We start from the raw sequence: 21,614 nt of genomic DNA, 5'->3' as shown, positions 1-21,614 counted from the left end.
TCAGTCAGTGCATCCCATTTCAGTCAGTCACTGCATTCCAGTTCACTCAGTCACTGCATCCCATTCCCCTCAGTCACTGCATCCCATTCCCCTCAGTCACTGCATCCCATTCCCCTCAGTCACTGCATCCCATTATCCTCAGTCACTGCATCCCATTATCCTCAGTCACTGCATCCCATTACCCTCAGTCACTGCATCCCATTCCCATCAGTCACTGCATCCCATTTCACTCATCACTGCATCCTAGTTCACTCAGTCGCTGCATCCCATTACCCTCAGTCACTGCATCCCATTCCCCTCAGTCAGTGCATCCCATTTCCAACAGACCCTACAGCCCATTTAGCAGTCACTGCATCCCATTTCACTCAGTCACTGCATCCCAGGACACTCAGTCACTGCATCCCCGTTCACTCAGTCACAGCATCCCAGTTCACTCAGTCACAGCATCCCAGTTCACTCAGTCACTGCATCCCAGTTCAGTCAGTCACTGCCTCCCAGTTCACTCAGTCACTGCATCCCATTCCCATCAGTCACTGCATCCCATTTCACTCATCATTGCATCCTAGTTCACTCAGTCGCTGCATCCCATTCCCCTCAGTCACTGCATCCCATTCCCCTCAGTCAGTGCATCCCATTTCCAACAGACCCTACAGCCCATTTAGCAGTCACTGCATCCCCGTTCACTCAGTCACAGCATCCCAGTTCACTCAGTCACAGCATCCCAGTTCACTCAGTCACTGCATCCCAGTTCAGTCAGTCACTGCCTCCCAGTTCACTCAGTCACTGCATCCCATTCCCATCAGTCACTGCATCCCAGTTCAGTCAGTCACTGCCTCCCAGTTCACTCAGTCACTGCATCCCATTCCCATCAGTCACTGCATCCCATTTCACTCATCACTGCATCCTAGTTCACTCAGTCGCTGCATCCCATTCCCCTCAGTCACTGCATCCCATTCCCCTCAGTCACTGCATCCCATTCCCCTCAGTCAGTGCATCCCATTTCCAACAGACCCTACAGCCCATTTAGCAGTCACTGCATCCCCGTTCAGTCAGTCACAGCATCCCAGTTCACTCAGTCACTGCATCCCAGTTCAGTCAGTCACTGCATCCCAGTTCAGTCAGTCACTGCCTCCCAGTTCACTCAGTCACTGCATCCCAGTTCACTCAGTCGCTGCATCCCATTCCCCTCAGTCACTGCATCTCCTTTCCCTCAGTCACTGCATCCCATTTCCATCAGTCACTGCACCCCATTTCACTCAGTCATTGCAGCCCATTTCACTCATTCACAGCTTCCCATTTCACTCATTCACAGCTCCCCATTTCACTCAGTCACTGCATGCCATTTCCCACAGTGACGGCATCTCCTTTCCATCAGTCAACGCATCACATTTCACTCAGTCACTGCATCCCATTTCATTCAGTCACTGCATCCATTTCCCCACAGTCTCCGCATCACATTTCACAGAGACACGGCGTCCCATTTCACTTCGCCGCCTCAACCCGTTACCCTCAGTTACAGCATCCCGTTTCCACAGTCACTGCATCTTCTTTCCCCAAGTCACTGCACGCCATCTCCACGGTAACTTGCACCCATTTAATTTAATCACTGCCTCCCATTTCCATCACTCACTGCATCCCATTTCCAAAATGGACTGCATCCTATTTCCCTCAGTAACTGCATCTCATTTCCCTCAGGCACTGCATTCAATCTCCATCAGTCACTGCATCTCACTTCACTCATTCACTGCATCCCATTTCACACAGTCACTGCATCCCACTTCACACAGTCATTGCAGCTCATTTCACTCAGTCACTGCATCCCATTTGCATCAGACACTGCATTCAATTTCCATCAGTCACTGGAACTCACTTCACTCATTCACTGCATCCCATTTCCCACAGTCACTGCATCCCATTTCACTCAGTCACTGCATCCCATTTCTCTCAGTCACTGCATCCCATTTCTCTCAGTCACTGCATCCCATTTCACTCAGTCACTGCATCCTATTTCACTCAGTCACTGCATCCTATTTCACTCAGTCACTGCATCCCATTTCACACAGTCACAGCATCACATTTCACACAGTCACTTCATCTCGTTTCCCACAGTGACTGCATCCCATTTCCCACAGTCACTGCATCCCATTTCCGTCAGTCACTGCATCCCATTTCACGCAGTCATTGCATCCAATTTCACTCTCTCACTGCATTCAATTTCCATCTGTCACCTCAACCCATTTCCCTCAGTCACTGCGTCCCATTTCACTCAGTCACTGCATCCCATTTCACTCAGTCACTGCATCCCATTTCACTCAGTCACTGCATCCAATTTCCCTCAGTCACTGTATCCCATTTCACTCAGACACTGCATTCCATTTCTCTCAGTCACTACAACCCATTTCCCACAGTCATTGCAGCCAATTTCACTCTCTCACTGCATTCAATTTCCATCTTTCAGTGCATTCAATTTCCGTCAGTCACTGCATCGCATTTCACTCAGTCAGGGCATCCTATTTCACTCAGTCAGGGCATCCTATTTCCCTCAGTCACTGCATCCCATTTCCCTCAGTCACTGCATCCCATTTCCCTCAGTCACTGCATCCCATTTCATGCAGTCACTGCATACCATTTCACGCAGTCACTGCATCCCATTCCCCTCAGTCACTGCATCCCATTCCCCTCAATCAGTGCATCCCATTTCCCACAGTCCCTGCAGCCCATTTAACAGTCACTGCATCCCATTTCCCTCAGTCTCTGCATCCCATTTCCTTCAGACACTGCATACCACTTCACACAGTCATTGCAGCTCATTTCACTCAGTCACTGCATCCCATCTCACTCAGTCACTGCATCCCATTTCACTCAGTCACTGCATCCCATTTCACTCAGTCACTGCATCCCATTTGCATCACACACTGCATTCAATTTCCATCAGTCACTGCATCTCACTTCACTCATTCACTGCATCCCATTTCCCACAGTCACTGCATCCCATTTCCCACAGTCACTGCATCCCATTTCCCACAGTCACTACATCCCATTTCACACAGTCACGGCATCACATTTCACACAGTCACGGCATCACATTTCCCAGAGTCACTGCATCCCATTTCACGCAGTCACTGCATCCCATTTCACGCAGTCAGTGCATCCCATTTCACGCAGTCAGTGCATCCCATTTCCATCAGTCACTGCAATGGATTCCACTCTGTTACTGCATCCCGTTTCACTCAGTCATGGTATCCCACTTCACTCAGTCACTACATCCCATTTCCCACAGTCATTGCATCCAATTTCACTCTCTCACTGCATTCAATTTCCATCTGTCACCTCATCCCATTTCCCTCAGTCACTGCATCCCATTTCACTAAGTCACTGCATCCCATTTCACTCAGTCACTGCATCCCATTTCCCTCAGTCACTGCATCCCATTTCACTCAGACACTGCATCCCATTTCACTCAGACACTGCATCCCATTTCACTCAGACACTGCATCCCATTTCACTCAGACACTGCATCCCATTTGCATCACACACTGCATTCAATTTCCATCAGTCACTGCATCTCACTTCACTCATTCACTGCATCCCATTTCCCACAGTCACTGCATCGCATTTCACTCAGTCACTGCATCCCATTTCCCACAGTCACTGCATCCCATTTCACACAGTCACTGCATCCCATTTCACACAGTCACTGCATCCCTTTTCACACAGTCACAGCATCACATTTCCCACAGTCACTGCATCCCATTTCACGCAGTGACTGCATCCCATTTCACGCAGTCAGTGCATCCCATTTCACTCCGTCACTGCATTCAATTTCCATCAGTCACTGCATTCAATTTCCATCAGTCACTGCAATGCATTCCACTCTGTTACTGCATCCCGTTTCACTCAGTCAGGGCATCCTATTTCACTCAGTCAGGGCATCCTATTTCACTCAGTCAGGGCATCCTATTTCACTCAGTCAGGGCATCCTATTTCACTCAGTCAGGGCATCCTATTTCACTCAGTCACTGCATCTCACTTCACTCATTCACTGCATCCTATTTCAGGCAGTCACTGCATCCCATTTCCCTCAGTCACTGCATCCCATTTCCCACAGTCATTGCATCCAATTTCACTCTCTCACTGCATTCAATTTCCATCTGTCACCTCAACCCATTTCCCTCAGTCACTGCATCCCATTTCACTAAGTCACTGCATCCCATTTCACTCAGTCACTGCATCCAATTTCCCTCAGTCACTGTATCCCATTTCACTCAGACACTGTATCCCATTTCACTCAGACACTGCATTCCATTTCTCTCAGTCACTACAACCCATTTCCCACAGTCATTGCAGCCAATTTCACTCTCTCACTGCATTCAATTTCCATCTTTCAGTGCATTCAATTTCCGTCAGTCACTGCATCGCATTTCACTCAGTCAGGGCATCCTATTTCACTCAGTCAGGGCATCCTATTTCACTCAGTCAGGGCATCCCATTTCCCTCAGTCACTGCATCCCATTTCCCTCAGTCACTGCATCCCATTTCCCTCAGTCACTGCATCCCATTTCATGCAGTCACTGCATACCATTTCACGCAGTCACTGCATACCATTTCACGCAGTCACTGCATACCATTTCACGCAGTCACTGCATCACATTTCACGCAGTCACGGCATCACATTTCCCTCAGTCACGGCATCCCATTTCCCTCAGTCATGGCATCCCATTTCACTCAGTCACTGCAACCCATTTCACTCAGTCACTGCATCCCATTTAACGGAGACAGTGAATCCTATTCAACTGAGACAGTGAATGTATTTCCATCAATCACCACACCCAATTCCACACAGTCACGGCATCCAATTTCACTCAGTCACAGCATCCCATTTCTCTCAGTCACTACATCCCATTTCCCACAGTCATTGCATCCAATTTCACTCAGTCACTGCATCCCAGTTCCATCTGTCACTGCATCCCATTTCCATCAGTCACGGCATCCCATTTCCATCAGTCACGGCATCCCATTTCCATCAGTCACGGCATCCCATTTCCATCAGTCACAGCATCCCATTTCCATCAGTCACTGCATCCCATTTCCATCAGTCACTGCATCCCATTTCCATCAGTCACTGCATGTCCTTTCCCTCAGTCACTGCATCCCATTTCACTCAGTCACGGTGTCCCATTTCACTCAGTCACGGTGTCCCATTTCCCTCAGTCACTGCATCCCATTTCACGCAGACACTGCATCCCATTTCACGCAGACACTGCATCCCATTTCACGCAGACACTGCATCCCATTTCACGCAGACACTGCATCACATTTCAGGCAGTCACTGCATCACATTTCACGCAGTCACTGCATCACATTTCACACAGTCACGGCATCACATTTCACTCCGTCACTGCATCACATTTCACTCAGTCACGGCATCACATTTCACTCAGTCACGGCATCTCCTTTCCATCAGTCACTGCATCTCCTTTCCATCAGTCACTGCATCTCACTTCACTCATTCACTGCATCCCATTTCACGCAGTCGTTGCATCCCATTTCACGCAGTCGTTGCATCCCATTTCACCGAGTCACGGCATCCCGTTTCTCATCTGATGCTGCATTCAAGTTCCGTCAGGTACTGCATCCCATTTCCCTCAATCACTGCGTCCCATTTCACTCAGTCACTGCATTTAATTTCCATCTGTCACTGCATCCCATTTCCCTCAGTCACGGCATCCCATTTCCCTCAGTCACTGCATCCCATTTCACTCAGTCACTGCATCCCATTTAACGGAGACAGTGAATCCTATTCAACTGAGACAGTGAATGTATTTCCATCAATCACCACACCCAATGCCACACAGTCACTGCATCCCATTTCACTCAGTCACTGCATCCCATCTCCATCAGTCACGGCATCCCATTTCCATCAGTAACTGCATTCGATTTCCATCAGTCACTGCATCTCCTTTCCCTCAGTCACTGCATCCCATTTCAGTCAGTCACTGCATCCCATTTCTCTCAGTCACTACATCCCATTTCCACAGTCATTGCATCCAATTTCACTCTCTCACTGCATCCCATTTCCGTCAGTCACTGCATCCCATTTCCCTCAGTCAGTGGATCCCATTTCCCTCAGTCAGTGGATCCCATTTCCCTCAGTCAGTGGATCCCATTTCACTCAGTCAGTGCATCCCATTTCACTCAGTCAGTGCATCCCATTTCAGTCAGTCACTGCATTCCAGTTCACTCAGTCACTGCATCCCATTCCCCTCAGTCACTGCATCCCATTCCCCTCAGTCACTGCATCCCATTATCCTCAGTCACTGCATCCCATTATCCTCAGTCACTGCATCCCATTACCCTCAGTCACTGCATCCCATTTCCCTCAGTCACTGCATCCCATTCCCATCAGTCACTGCATCCCATTTCACTCATCACTGCATCCTAGTTCACTCAGTCGCTGCATCCCATTACCCTCAGTCACTGCATCCCATTCCCCTCAGTCAGTGCATCCCATTTCCAACAGACCCTACAGCCCATTTAGCAGTCACTGCATCCCATTTCACTCAGTCACTGCATCCCAGGACACTCAGTCACTGCATCCCCGTTCACTCAGTCACAGCATCCCAGTTCACTCAGTCACAGCATCCCAGTTCACTCAGTCACTGCATCCCAGTTCAGTCAGTCACTGCCTCCCAGTTCACTCAGTCACTGCATCCCATTCCCATCAGTCACTGCATCCCATTTCACTCATCACTGCATCCTAGTTCACTCAGTCGCTGCATCCCATTCCCCTCAGTCACTGCATCCCATTCCCCTCAGTCACTGCATCCCATTTCCAACAGACCCTACAGCCCATTTAGCAGTCACTGCATCCCCGTTCACTCAGTCACAGCATCCCAGTTCACTCAGTCACTGCATCCCAGTTCAGTCAGTCACTGCCTCCCAGTTCACTCAGTCACTGCATCCCATTCCCATCAGTCACTGCATCCCAGTTCAGTCAGTCACTGCCTCCCAGTTCACTCAGTCACTGCATCCCAGTTCACTCAGTCGCTGCATCCCATTCCCCTCAGTCACTGCATCTCCTTTCCCTCAGTCACTGCATCTCCTTTCCCTCAGTCACTGCATCCCATTTCCATCAGTCACTGCACCCCATTTCACTCAGTCATTGCAGCCCATTTCACTCATTCACAGCTTCCCATTTCACTCATTCACAGCTCCCCATTTCACTCAGTCACTGCATCCCATTTCATTCAGTCACTGCATCCATTTCCCCACAGTCTCCGCATCACATTTCACAGAGACACGGCGTCCCATTTCACTTCGCCGCCTCAACCCGTTACCCTCAGTTACAGCATCCCGTTTCCACAGTCACTGCATCTTCTTTCCCCAAGTCACTGCACGCCATCTCCACGGTAACTTGCACCCATTTAATTTAATCACTGCCTCCCATTTCCATCACTCACTGCATCCCATTTCCAAAATGGACTGCATCCTATTTCCCTCAGTAACTGCATCTCATTTCCCTCAGGCACTGCATTCAATCTCCATCAGTCACTGCATCTCACTTCACTCATTCACTGCATCCCATTTCACACAGTCACTGCATCCCACTTCACACAGTCATTGCAGCTCATTTCACTCAGTCACTGCATCCCATTTGCATCAGACACTGCATTCAATTTCCATCAGTCACTGGAACTCACTTCACTCATTCACTGCATCCCATTTCCCACAGTCACTGCATCCCATTTCACTCAGTCACTGCATCCCATTTCTCTCAGTCACTGCATCCCATTTCTCTCAGTCACTGCATCCCATTTCACTCAGTCACTGCATCCTATTTCACTCAGTCACTGCATCCTATTTCACTCAGTCACTGCATCCCATTTCACACAGTCACAGCATCACATTTCACACAGTCACTTCATCTCGTTTCCCACAGTGACTGCATCCCATTTCCCACAGTCACTGCATCCCATTTCCGTCAGTCACTGCATCCCATTTCACGCAGTCATTGCATCCAATTTCACTCTCTCACTGCATTCAATTTCCATCTGTCACCTCAACCCATTTCCCTCAGTCACTGCGTCCCATTTCACTCAGTCACTGCATCCCATTTCACTCAGTCACTGCATCCCATTTCACTCAGTCACTGCATCCAATTTCCCTCAGTCACTGTATCCCATTTCACTCAGACACTGCATTCCATTTCTCTCAGTCACTACAACCCATTTCCCACAGTCATTGCAGCCAATTTCACTCTCTCACTGCATTCAATTTCCATCTTTCAGTGCATTCAATTTCCGTCAGTCACTGCATCGCATTTCACTCAGTCAGGGCATCCTATTTCACTCAGTCAGGGCATCCTATTTCCCTCAGTCACTGCATCCCATTTCCCTCAGTCACTGCATCCCATTTCCCTCAGTCACTGCATCCCATTTCATGCAGTCACTGCATACCATTTCACGCAGTCACTGCATCCCATTCCCCTCAGTCACTGCATCCCATTCCCCTCAATCAGTGCATCCCATTTCCCACAGTCCCTGCAGCCCATTTAACAGTCACTGCATCCCATTTCCCTCAGTCTCTGCATCCCATTTCCTTCAGACACTGCATACCACTTCACACAGTCATTGCAGCTCATTTCACTCAGTCACTGCATCCCATCTCACTCAGTCACTGCATCCCATTTCACTCAGTCACTGCATCCCATTTCACTCAGTCACTGCATCCCATTTGCATCACACACTGCATTCAATTTCCATCAGTCACTGCATCTCACTTCACTCATTCACTGCATCCCATTTCCCACAGTCACTGCATCCCATTTCCCACAGTCACTGCATCCCATTTCCCACAGTCACTACATCCCATTTCACACAGTCACGGCATCACATTTCACACAGTCACGGCATCACCTTTCCCAGAGTCACTGCATCCCATTTCACGCAGTCACTGCATCCCATTTCACGCAGTCAGTGCATCCCATTTCACGCAGTCAGTGCATCCCATTTCCATCAGTCACTGCAATGGATTCCACTCTGTTACTGCATCCCGTTTCACTCAGTCATGGTATCCCACTTCACTCAGTCACTACATCCCATTTCCCACAGTCATTGCATCCAATTTCACTCTCTCACTGCATTCAATTTCCATCTGTCACCTCATCCCATTTCCCTCAGTCACTGCATCCCATTTCACTAAGTCACTGCATCCCATTTCACTCAGTCACTGCATCCCATTTCCCTCAGTCACTGCATCCCATTTCACTCAGACACTGCATCCCATTTCACTCAGACACTGCATCCCATTTCACTCAGACACTGCATCCCATTTCACTCAGACACTGCATCCCATTTCACTCAGACACTGCATCCCATTTGCATCACACACTGCATTCAATTTCCATCAGTCACTGCATCTCACTTCACTCATTCACTGCATCCCATTTCCCACAGTCACTGCATCGCATTTCACTCAGTCACTGCATCCCATTTCCCACAGTCACTGCATCCCATTTCACACAGTCACTGCATCCCATTTCACACAGTCACTGCATCCCTTTTCACACAGTCACAGCATCACATTTCCCACAGTCACTGCATCCCATTTCACGCAGTGACTGCATCCCATTTCACGCAGTCAGTGCATCCCATTTCACTCCGTCACTGCATTCAATTTCCATCAGTCACTGCATTCAATTTCCATCAGTCACTGCAATGCATTCCACTCTGTTACTGCATCCCGTTTCACTCAGTCAGGGCATCCTATTTCACTCAGTCAGGGCATCCTATTTCACTCAGTCAGGGCATCCTATTTCACTCAGTCACTGCATCTCACTTCACTCATTCACTGCATCCTATTTCAGGCAGTCACTGCATCCCATTTCCCTCAGTCACTGCATCCCATTTCCCACAGTCATTGCATCCAATTTCACTCTCTCACTGCATTCAATTTCCATCTGTCACCTCAACCCATTTCCCTCAGTCACTGCATCCCATTTCACTAAGTCACTGCATCCCATTTCACTCAGTCACTGCATCCAATTTCCCTCAGTCACTGTATCCCATTTCACTCAGACACTGTATCCCATTTCACTCAGACACTGCATTCCATTTCTCTCAGTCACTACAACCCATTTCCCACAGTCATTGCAGCCAATTTCACTCTCTCACTGCATTCAATTTCCATCTTTCAGTGCATTCAATTTCCGTCAGTCACTGCATCGCATTTCACTCAGTCAGGGCATCCTATTTCACTCAGTCAGGGCATCCTATTTCACTCAGTCAGGGCATCCCATTTCCCTCAGTCACTGCATCCCATTTCCCTCAGTCACTGCATCCCATTTCCCTCAGTCACTGCATCCCATTTCATGCAGTCACTGCATACCATTTCACGCAGTCACTGCATACCATTTCACGCAGTCACTGCATACCATTTCACGCAGTCACTGCATCACATTTCACGCAGTCACGGCATCACATTTCCCTCAGTCACGGCATCCCATTTCCCTCAGTCATGGCATCCCATTTCACTCAGTCACTGCAACCCATTTCACTCAGTCACTGCATCCCATTTAACGGAGACAGTGAATCCTATTCAACTGAGACAGTGAATGTATTTCCATCAATCACCACACCCAATTCCACACAGTCACGGCATCCAATTTCACTCAGTCACAGCATCCCATTTCTCTCAGTCACTACATCCCATTTCCCACAGTCATTGCATCCAATTTCACTCAGTCACTGCATCCCAGTTCCATCTGTCACTGCATCCCATTTCCATCAGTCACGGCATCCCATTTCCATCAGTCACGGCATCCCATTTCCATCAGTCACGGCATCCCATTTCCATCAGTCACAGCATCCCATTTCCATCAGTCACTGCATCCCATTTCCATCAGTCACTGCATCCCATTTCCATCAGTCACTGCATGTCCTTTCCCTCAGTCACTGCATCCCATTTCACTCAGTCACGGTGTCCCATTTCACTCAGTCACGGTGTCCCATTTCCCTCAGTCACTGCATCCCATTTCACGCAGACACTGCATCCCATTTCACGCAGACACTGCATCCCATTTCACGCAGACACTGCATCCCATTTCACGCAGACACTGCATCACATTTCAGGCAGTCACTGCATCACATTTCACGCAGTCACTGCATCACATTTCACACAGTCACGGCATCACATTTCACTCCGTCACTGCATCACATTTCACTCAGTCACGGCATCACATTTCACTCAGTCACGGCATCTCCTTTCCATCAGTCACTGCATCTCCTTTCCATCAGTCACTGCATCTCACTTCACTCATTCACTGCATCCCATTTCACGCAGTCGTTGCATCCCATTTCACGCAGTCGTTGCATCCCATTTCACCGAGTCACGGCATCCCGTTTCTCATCTGATGCTGCATTCAAGTTCCGTCAGGTACTGCATCCCATTTCCCTCAATCACTGCGTCCCATTTCACTCAGTCACTGCATTTAATTTCCCTCAGTCACTGCATCCCATTTCCCTCAGTCACGGCATCCCATTTCCCTCAGTCACTGCATCCCATTTCACTCAGTCACTGCATCCCATTTAACGGAGACAGTGAATCCTATTCAACTGAGACAGTGAATGTATTTCCATCAATCACCACACCCAATGCCACACAGTCACTGCATCCCATTTCACTCAGTCACTGCATCCCATCTCCATCAGTCACGGCATCCCATTTCCATCAGTAACTGCATTCGATTTCCATCAGTCACTGCATCTCCTTTCCCTCAGTCACTGCATCCCATTTCAGTCAGTCACTGCATCCCATTTCTCTCAGTCACTACATCCCATTTCCACAGTCATTGCATCCAATTTCACTCTCTCACTGCATCCCATTTCCGTCAGTCACTGCATCCCATTTCCCTCAGTCAGTGGATCCCATTTCCCTCAGTCAGTGGATCCCATTTCCCTCAGTCAGTGGATCCCATTTCACTCAGTCAGTGCATCCCATTTCACTCAGTCAGTGCATCCCATTTCAGTCAGTCACTGCATTCCAGTTCACTCAGTCACTGCATCCCATTCCCCTCAGTCACTGCATCCCATTCCCCTCAGTCACTGCATCCCATTATCCTCAGTCACTGCATCCCATTATCCTCAGTCACTGCATCCCATTACCCTCAGTCACTGCATCCCATTTCCCTCAGTCACTGCATCCCATTCCCATCAGTCACTGCATCCCATTTCACTCATCACTGCATCCTAGTTCACTCAGTCGCTGCATCCCATTACCCTCAGTCACTGCATCCCATTCCCCTCAGTCAGTGCATCCCATTTCCAACAGACCCTACAGCCCATTTAGCAGTCACTGCATCCCATTTCACTCAGTCACTGCATCCCAGGACACTCAGTCACTGCATCCCCGTTCACTCAGTCACAGCATCCCAGTTCACTCAGTCACTGCATCCCAGTTCACTCAGTCACTGCAACCCAGTTCACTCAGTCACTGCATCCCAGTTCACTCAGTCACTGCATCCCATTCCCATCAGTCACTGCATCCCATTTCACTCATCACTGCATCCTAGTTCACTCAGTCGCTGCATCCCATTCCCCTCAGTCACTGCATCCCATTCCCCTCAGTCACTGCATCCCATTTCCAACAGACCCTACAGCCCATTTAGCAGTCACTGCCTCCCAGTTCACTCAGTCGCTGCATCCCATTCCCCTCAGTCACTGCATCTCCTTTCCCTCAGTCACTGCATCCCATTTCCATCAGTCACTGCACCCCATTTCACTCAGTCATTGCAGCCCATTTCACTCATTCACAGCTTCCCATTTCACTCATTCACAGCTCCCCATTTCACTCAGTCACTGCATGCCATTTCCCACAGTGACGGCATCTCCTTTCCATCAGTCAACGCATCACATTTCACTCAGTCACTGCATCCCATTTCATTCAGTCACTGCATCCATTTGCCAACAGTCTCCGCATCACATTTCACAGAGACACGGCGTCCCATTTCACTTCGCCGCCTCAACCCGTTACCCTCAGTCACAGCATCCCGTTTCCACAGTCACTGCATCTTCTTTCCCCAAGTCACTGCACGCCATCTCCACGGAAACTTGCACCCATTTAATTTAATCACTGCCTCCCATTTCCATCACTCACTGCATCCCATTTCCAAAATGGACTGCATCCTATTTCCCTCAGTAACTGCATCTCATTTCCCTCAGGCACTGCATTCAATCTCCATCAGTCACTGCATCTCACTTCACTCATTCACTGCATCCCATTTCCCACAGTCACTGCATCCCACTTCACACAGTCATTGCAGCTCATTTCACTCAGTCACTGCATCCCATTTCACTCAGTCACTGCATCCCATTTGCATCAGACACTGCATTCAATTTCCATCAGTCACTGGAACTCACTTCACTCATTCACTGCATCCCATTTCCCACAGTCACTGCATCCCATTTCACTCAGTCACTGCATCCCATTTCTCTCAGTCACTGCATCCCATTTCTCTCAGTCACTGCATCCCATTTCACTCAGTCACTGCATCCTAATTCACTCAGTCACTGCATCCCATTTCACACAGTCACACCATCACATTTCACACAGTCACTTCATCTCGTTTCCCACAGTGACTGCATCCCATTTCCCACAGTCACTGCATCCCATTTCCGTCAGTCACTGCATCCCATTTCACGCAGTCACTGCATCCCATTTCACGCAGTCACTGCATCCCATTTCACTCAGTCACTGCATCCCATTTCACTCAGTCACGGCATCCCATTTCCATCAGTCACGGCATCCCACTTCCATCAGTCACGGCATCCCATTTCCATCAGTCATGGCATCCCATTTCCATCATTCACTGCATCTTCTTTCCCTCAGTCACTGCACCCCATTTCACTCAGTCACTGCAGCCCATTTCACTCAGTCACTGCAGCCCATTTCACTCATTCACAGCTTCCCATTTCACTCAGTCACTGCATGCCATTTCCCACAGTGACGGCATCTCCTTTCCATCAGTCAACGCATCACATTTCACTCAGTCACTGCATCCCATTTCATTCAGTCACCGCATCCATTTCCCCACAGTCTTCGCATCACATTTCACAGAGACACGGCGTCCCATTTCACTTAGCCGCCTCAACCCATTTCACTCAGTTGGTGTGCAGATACATAGATCCCTTAAAATGGCCACCCAAGTGGACAGGGTTGTTAAGAAAGCATATGGTGTTTTGGCTTTCATTAACAGGGGGATTGAGTTTAAGAGTCGTGAGATCTTGTTGCAGCTCTATAAAACTTTGGTTAGACCGCACTTGGAATACTGCGTCCAGTTCTGGGCGCCCTATTATAGGAAAGATGTGGATGCTTTGGAGAGGGTTCAGAGGAGGTTTACCAGGATGCTGCCTGGACTGGAGGGCTTATCTTATGAAGAGAGGTTGACTGAGCTCGGTCTCTTTTCATTGGAGAAAAGGAGGAGGAGAGGGGACCTAATTGAGGTATACAAGATAATGAGAGGCATAGATAGAGTCGATAGCCAGAGACTATTTCCCAGGGCAGAAATGGCTAGCACGAGGGGTCATAGTTTTAAGCTGGTTGGTGGAAAGTATAGAGGGGATGTCAGAGGCAGGTTCTTTACGCAGAGAGTTGTGAGAGCATGGAATGCGTTGCCAGCAGCAGTTGTGGAAGCAAGGTCATTGGGGTCATTTAAGAGACTGCTGGACATGTATATGGTCACAGAAATTTGAGGGTGCATACATGAGGATCAATGGTCGGCACAACATTGTGGGCTGAAGGGCCTGTTCTGTGCTGTACTGTTCTATGTTCTATGTTCTATGTTCTAACCCGTTACCCTCAGTCACAGCATCCCGTTTCCACAGTCACTGCATCTCCTTTCCCCAAGTCACTGCATCCCATCTCCACGGTCACTTGCACCCATTTCATTCAATCACTGCCTCCCATTTCCATCACTCACTGCATCCCATTTCCAAAAGTCACTGCATCCTATTTCCCTCAGTAACTGCATCCCATTTCCCTCAGTCACTGCACCCCAATTCCCTCAGTCACTGCACCCCAATTCCCTCAGTCACTGCACCCCAATTCCCTCAGTCACTGCACCCCAATTCCCTCAGTCACTGCACCCCAATTCCCTCAGTCAGTGCATCCCATTTCAGTCAGTCACTGCATCCCATTTCACTCAATCACTGCATCCCATTTCCATCAGTCACTGCATTCCATTTAACTCAGACACTGCATCCCATTTCCCTCAGTCACTGCATCCCATTTCCCTCAGACACTGCATCACATGACCCTCAGACACTGCATCACATGACCCTCAGACACTGCATCACATGACCCTCAGACACTGCATCACATGACCCTCAGACACTGCATCACATGACCCTCAGACACTGCATCCCATTTCCCTCAGTCAGTGCATCCCAGTTCACTCTCTCACTGCATCCCATTTCCGTCAGTCACTGCATCCCATTCCCCTCAGTCAGTGCATCCCATTTCCCACAGTCCCTGCAGCCCATTTAACAGTCACTGCATCCCATTTCACTCAGTCTCTGCATCCCAGGACACGAAGTCACTGCATCCCCGTTCACTCAGTCACTGTATCCCATTTCACTCAGTCGCTGCATCCCATTCCCCTCAGTCACTGCATCTCCTTTCCCTCAGTCACTGCATCTCCTTTCCCTCAGTCACTGCATCTCCTTTCCATCAGTCACTGCATCTCCTTTCCCTCAGTCACTGCACCCCATGTCACTCAGTCACTGCACCCCATGTCACTCAGTCACTGCAGCCCATTTCACTCATTCACAGCTTCCCATTTCACTCATTCACAGCTCCCCATTTCACTCAGTCACTGCATGCCATTTCCCACAGTGACGGCACCTCCTTTCCATCAGTCAACGCATCCCATTTCACGCAGTCACTGCGTCCCATTTCTCGCAGTCACTGCATCCCATTTCACGCAGTCACTGCATCCCATTTCACTCAGTCACTGCATCCCATTTCACTCAGTCACGGTATCCCATTTCACCCAGTCACTGCATCCCAATTCACTCAGTCACTACAACCCATTTCCCACAGTCGTTGCAGCCAATTTCACTCTCTCACTGCATTCAATTTCCATCCGTAAGTGCATTCAATTTCCGTCAGTCACTGCATCGCATTTCACTCAGTCGGGGCATCCTATTTCACTCAGTCGGGGCATCCTATTTCACTCAGTCGGGGCATCCTATTTCACTCAGTCGGGGCATCCTATTTCACTCAGTCACTGCATCCCATTTGCCTCAGTCACTGCATCCCATTTCATGCAGTCACTGCATCCCATTTCACGCAGACACTGCATCCCATTTCACGCAGACACTGCATCCCATTTCACGCAGACACTGCATCCCATTTCACGCAGACACTGCATCCCATTTCACGCAGTCACTGCATCACATTTCACGCAGTCACTGCATCACATTTCACGCAGTCACTGCATCACACTTCACGCAGTCACGGCATCACATTTCACTCAGTCACTGCATCACATTTCACTCAGTCACTGCATCACATTTCACTCAGTCACTGCATCTCCTTTCCATCAGTCACTGCATCTCACTTCACTCATTCACTGCATCCTATTTCACCCAGTCACTGCATCCCATTTCACACAGTCACTGCATCCCGTTTCTCATCTGATGCTGCATTCAAGTTCCGTCAGGTACTGCATCCCATTTCCTCAGTCACTGCATCCCATTTCCCTCAGTCAGTGCGTCCCATTTCACTCAGTCACTGCATCCCATTTCCCTCAGTCACTGCATCCCATTTCTCTCAGTCACTACATCCCATTTCCCACCGTCATTGCATCCAATTTCACTCTCTCACTGCATTCAATTTCCATCTGTCACTGCATCCCATTACCCTCAGCCACTGCATCCCATTTATCTCAGTCACGGCATCCCATTTCACTCAGTCACTGCATCCCATTTACCTCAGTCACTGCATCCCATTTATCTCAGTCACTGCATCCCATTTCTCTCAGTCACTACATCCCATTTCCCACCGTCATTGCATCCAATTTCACTCTCTCACTGCATTCAATTTCCATCTGTCACTGCATCCCATTACCCTCAGCCACTGCATCCCATTTATCTCAGTCACGGTATCCCATTTCACTCAGTCACTGCATCCCATTTATCTCAGTCACTGCATCCCATTTCACTGAGTCACTGAATCGCATTTGTTGTTGTCACTTGAATGCAATGGTCATGAATCTCCTCCAATGGCTGGTCATGTATTTCCAATGCAAAATTTTACCAAGTTTTGATTTTCAATTTTGATTACCTGTGTCTCCTCTAATCTATAAGATGCTGCAATAAACTCAAATTTTATAAATCATAATTCAACCACCATTACCTACAGAGTTAATTTCATCAAACAGATCCAATTAGAATTGTCACATTCCCAAATCCTGATTCAAGTTTTTCTAATTATGGGCCACGTGGTTCAGAAAAAAGACACTTAGAGTCAGAGAGATGTACAGTAGGGAAACAGATCCTTTGGCCCAATTTGTCTATGTTGACCGGATATCCTAAATTAATTTAGTCCCATTTGCCAGCATTTGGCCCATATTCCTCTCAACCCATCCTATTATTATACCCATCCACATGCCTTTTAAACGTACAAGCCTCCACCACTTCCTCTGGCAGCTCATTCCATACATGCACCACTATGAAAAAAATCCGGTCCATTTTAAATCTTCCCTCTCTCATTTTCAACCTATTCTCTCCAGTTTTGGATTCCAGCAACCCGGGGAAAAGATCTTGGCTGTTCGCTCTATCCACGTCCCTCGTAATTGTACAAACTTCTATATGGTCAGCCCTGAACTCCAAAGTTCCAAGTAATCGCTGCCTGTTCAAGCCCACGGTATACCTTCAACCTCCGATGCTGGTAACATCCTTGTAGATCTTCTCTGAACCCTTTCAAGTTTACAACATACAACAATCCAGCGCAGAACAGGCCCTTCGGCCCTCAATGTTGCGCCAACATCCTTCCTCTCGCAAGGAGACCAAAAGCGATTGCAGTATTCCAAAAGCAGCCGAACCAACATCCTATATGGCTGCTAAGTGATCTCCTAAATCCTATTCTAAATGCACTGACCGATAAAGGCGAGCACACCAAATGTCTCCTCAATATCCTTTTTACCGGTGGCTGTACTTTGATGGAACTACGAAACTGCACTCCAGCGTCTCTTTATTAAGCAACACTCCCCACAACCTTCAGTGTATACGTGCTGCCCTGATTTGCCTTTCCAAAATGTAGCACCTCACATTTGTCTAATTTCAACTCCATCTGCCACTCCTCAGTTTATTGGCCCTTGTCAATGTCCCATTGCATTCTGAGGTGACCTCCTTGGCTGGCTACTACACCTTCAATCATTGGGCAACTTACTAACCACACCTATTTTCATATCCAAATCATTGCATCACTTCAACTCCCCCTCCCATTCCCTGGACGACATGTCCATCCTGGGCCTCTTCCAGTGTCACAACCAAACCACCCAGAAACTGGAGGAGCAGCACCTCATATTCCGCCTCGGGAGCTTCCAACTCAATGGCCTCAATATGGACTTTGCCACCCTCAAAATCTCCCCACCCGCCAGCCTCATCCCAAGACTAGTTCCTCCACTCATCCCCGCCTCCATGACCTGTCCGCCTTCTCTCCCACCTATCCACTCCTCCCACCTCACTGACCAACTCCCACCACTGCTTGGAATTATTCTTCTTTTCACACTTCATCAGCTCGATGTTATTTCTAAAATCTATTTTCCAATTTTGGAAAAAGTGAGATAAAGAGAAGTAAAAGAAGTTACATTCTTACCACTCGTGAAATCTCTGAATATTCTTCTGTTGAAAGGCCGCCAAGGAACAATGCAACTCTTTTGTCACAAACGCTGTGAGGGAGACATCTTTTTCGGTTCCACTAACTCCACCCTAAGGAAGACAAACCCACGTAACATATCTAGTGACTTAAAGCATGCTCTATTGTTGCCCAAGGTGGAGAGCTGGATGAACACAGCAGGTCAAGCAGCATCAGAGGAGCAAGAAAGCTGATGTTTCGGGACGAGACCCTACTTCAGAAAATTGGCGCTGGAGAATCTGAGATAACAAGGTGTAGAGCTGGATGATACTGCTTGACCTGCTGTGTTCATCCAGCTTTACACCTTCTTATCTCAGATTCTCCAGCATCTGCAGTTCCTCCTGCCTCTATTGTTGCCCTTTCACTTTACTGAACTAATATGAGCCAGTCGTTTTGTTTAGGCCCGTGTAATCTTACAGTTATTGGCCTGTACAAAATTCTGAATTAATTTTGATCGACTGACGGGAGGAGAGATTAATTTTATAGAAATTTTTGTTTTCTACCAATTTGCAGAGGGCATCGTGGGCGATTGAAGGACAGTGTTATTATCCTCCAGGTCTGCGGACTGCATCATTACCAACTTGCCCATTTGCATATACATACAGTATTCATGATGTACCAATGAAACATAATAAACCAATACTGCGTACTAAAAACAACGTTCACATATCAATGGAAAGTTAAATATTTATCATAGAGTTTGAAGGATTGAATTCAATGATACAAAGCAAAAACCAGTGAAAATGAGTGCAGTTGGTCAGCACTTTTGCCACTAAGTGGAGGTTGGCAGTTTGAGGCCACCCAAGAACAAGCAAGCTCTGTCTAACTCCAAGGGCAGCACGGTGGCTCAGTGGTTAGCACTGCTGACTCACAGCGCCAGGGACCCAGGTTCGATCCCACCGTTGCGTGATTTTCTGTGCAGAGTTTGTACATTCTGCCCATGCCTGCATGGGTTCCTGCTGGGTGCTCTGGTTTCCTCCCACTGTCCAAAGATGTGCAGGCTAGTTGTATGGGCCATGCCAAACTTGCCCATTGTGTTTCGGGATGTGTAGATTAGGTGTGTTAGTCATGGGAAATGTAGGGTTACTGAGGAAAGGGTCGGGGAATGAGTCAGGGTGAGATGCTCTTTGGAGGGTGGCTGTGGACTTGTTGGGTCAAAAGGGGCTTGTTTCCACACTGTAGGGATTCTATGATATGGAAGTATCTTTTGAAGTGGGCATTCATGGGTATGCTGTAACAGAGACCTTGTAATACTACACAACAAATATTTGGAACTAGACTGTCAATTCAGACAGAGCATCAAAAAAGGTCATGGAAGTTGTCACCGATATAAAGCAGGATTGATGAAAATCCAGCAGGAAATGGTGTCAAAAGGCACAGTATCTTTTATTCACCTCCAGTTATTTTGTCCAAGGCACTGGATGCTGGCAGGATTGAAACATTTAAGAAATGCTTCACAAATCACATATAAGGACCTGCACATCTTTGAACAATGGGAGGAAACTGCAGCACCTGGCAGAAGCCCCTCGCAGACGCGGGGAGGACATGTCAATTCCACACAGATAGTTACCCAAGACTGGAATCTCAATTGGCTCCCCAGTGCATGAGCAGCTCTAACCACTGAGCAACTACCTTGCCCAGAAGGGGTTTTATAAGCGCATACATTATTTCCATTAATAGTTGGGGTAAGACAGATCCAATCCTCTATGTCCAATCAAAATAACATATCGTAGATATCATGACAACAATCATAAATGATTTTGAATAAGTAAATCAAAAAAATAGAAATTGTTTCCAAGCCTAAATACTAGATATGGTGCAGTTAAGATGAATAGCGCAACAACAAAAAGGCCATATTTTATGTGACCATCGGTAACACTTGAAAACTTGCAACAATATAGTCACCAGTAGAGATCTGGAGTGGTTTGATGATGCACTCCTTCATACACTGGAATGAAACTCCAAAGATCACAAATTCTCCTTCAATACCGTGTTATAACAGTCACTGCATCAACCTGTGTTTATGGGCCTGACTGGAAGCCCACACAACACGCACAAACAAAAATATAATCTAAGGTGATAGGAGAAAAAAATGTATGTATGCAACGTCTTTGAAAAGCAATCATTTCTAGCGGATGCAAGCCCATAAGGAATCTCGTTTCGCAGATTATATTCATTTGCACTGCAGTTCACGCCAGTCAGAATCAGTTTTCGTTTCATGACAGGTAACTAAAATGTCCAAAACAATGAACTTTGTTTGATCAGAAGATTTTAAGTAAGGACTATGTCTTGTGTGAGCTGACGGCATTAGGGGATGGAGAAGGTACACTCACTGCTGGCATCTTGACACCATTGAATGAGCAAGCGTGGACGCAAAGGTTGTAACAGGTAACAATTGTACAGGCAATATCTTTTGAGCTCCTTCCGAGCAGGCCTGTAATACTCTAAAGCTGTGCTAGACCCTCACTTACTCCACCTTACGTACGCTGCCTTTTTCTTTTCGACAAGAAGCACCTCTGCACCCGTCATCCAAGGCTCCTTAATCTTACCCCTTCTTACCTGTCTCAGAGGAACAAATTCATACATCACTCGCAACAACTGCTCCTTGAACAGCTCCACATGTCTGCTGTGCCCTTTCTGTGGAACAATTGCTCCCAATCTGTACTTCCCAACTCCTGTCTGATAGCATCATAGTTTCC

At 47.8% G+C, this 21,614-nt stretch overlaps 1 protein-coding gene across 4 annotated transcripts in view; it reads right to left on the bottom strand.

Annotated features, from left to right (window-relative positions):
• LOC132207574 (uncharacterized) overlaps positions 1 to 21,614 on the bottom strand; it is a 196,757-nt gene that overhangs the window by 162,972 nt on the left and 12,171 nt on the right. For 2 of the 4 annotated variants that reach the window (XR_009443587.1, XM_059643529.1), the window contains exon 5: positions 18,877 to 18,989. The exons of the other annotated variants lie outside the window; for them this stretch is intronic. The gene's annotated coding sequence lies outside the window, so the exon portion shown is untranslated. The remainder of the gene's footprint in view (positions 1 to 18,876; positions 18,990 to 21,614) is intronic. 4 annotated transcript variants of the gene reach the window in all.

This window comes from Stegostoma tigrinum, unplaced genomic scaffold (genome assembly GCF_030684315.1).
Source record: "Stegostoma tigrinum isolate sSteTig4 unplaced genomic scaffold, sSteTig4.hap1 scaffold_103, whole genome shotgun sequence".
Lineage (NCBI taxonomy): Eukaryota > Metazoa > Chordata > Chondrichthyes > Orectolobiformes > Stegostomatidae > Stegostoma > Stegostoma tigrinum.
This window is presented reverse-complemented; position numbering and strand designations above follow the sequence as displayed.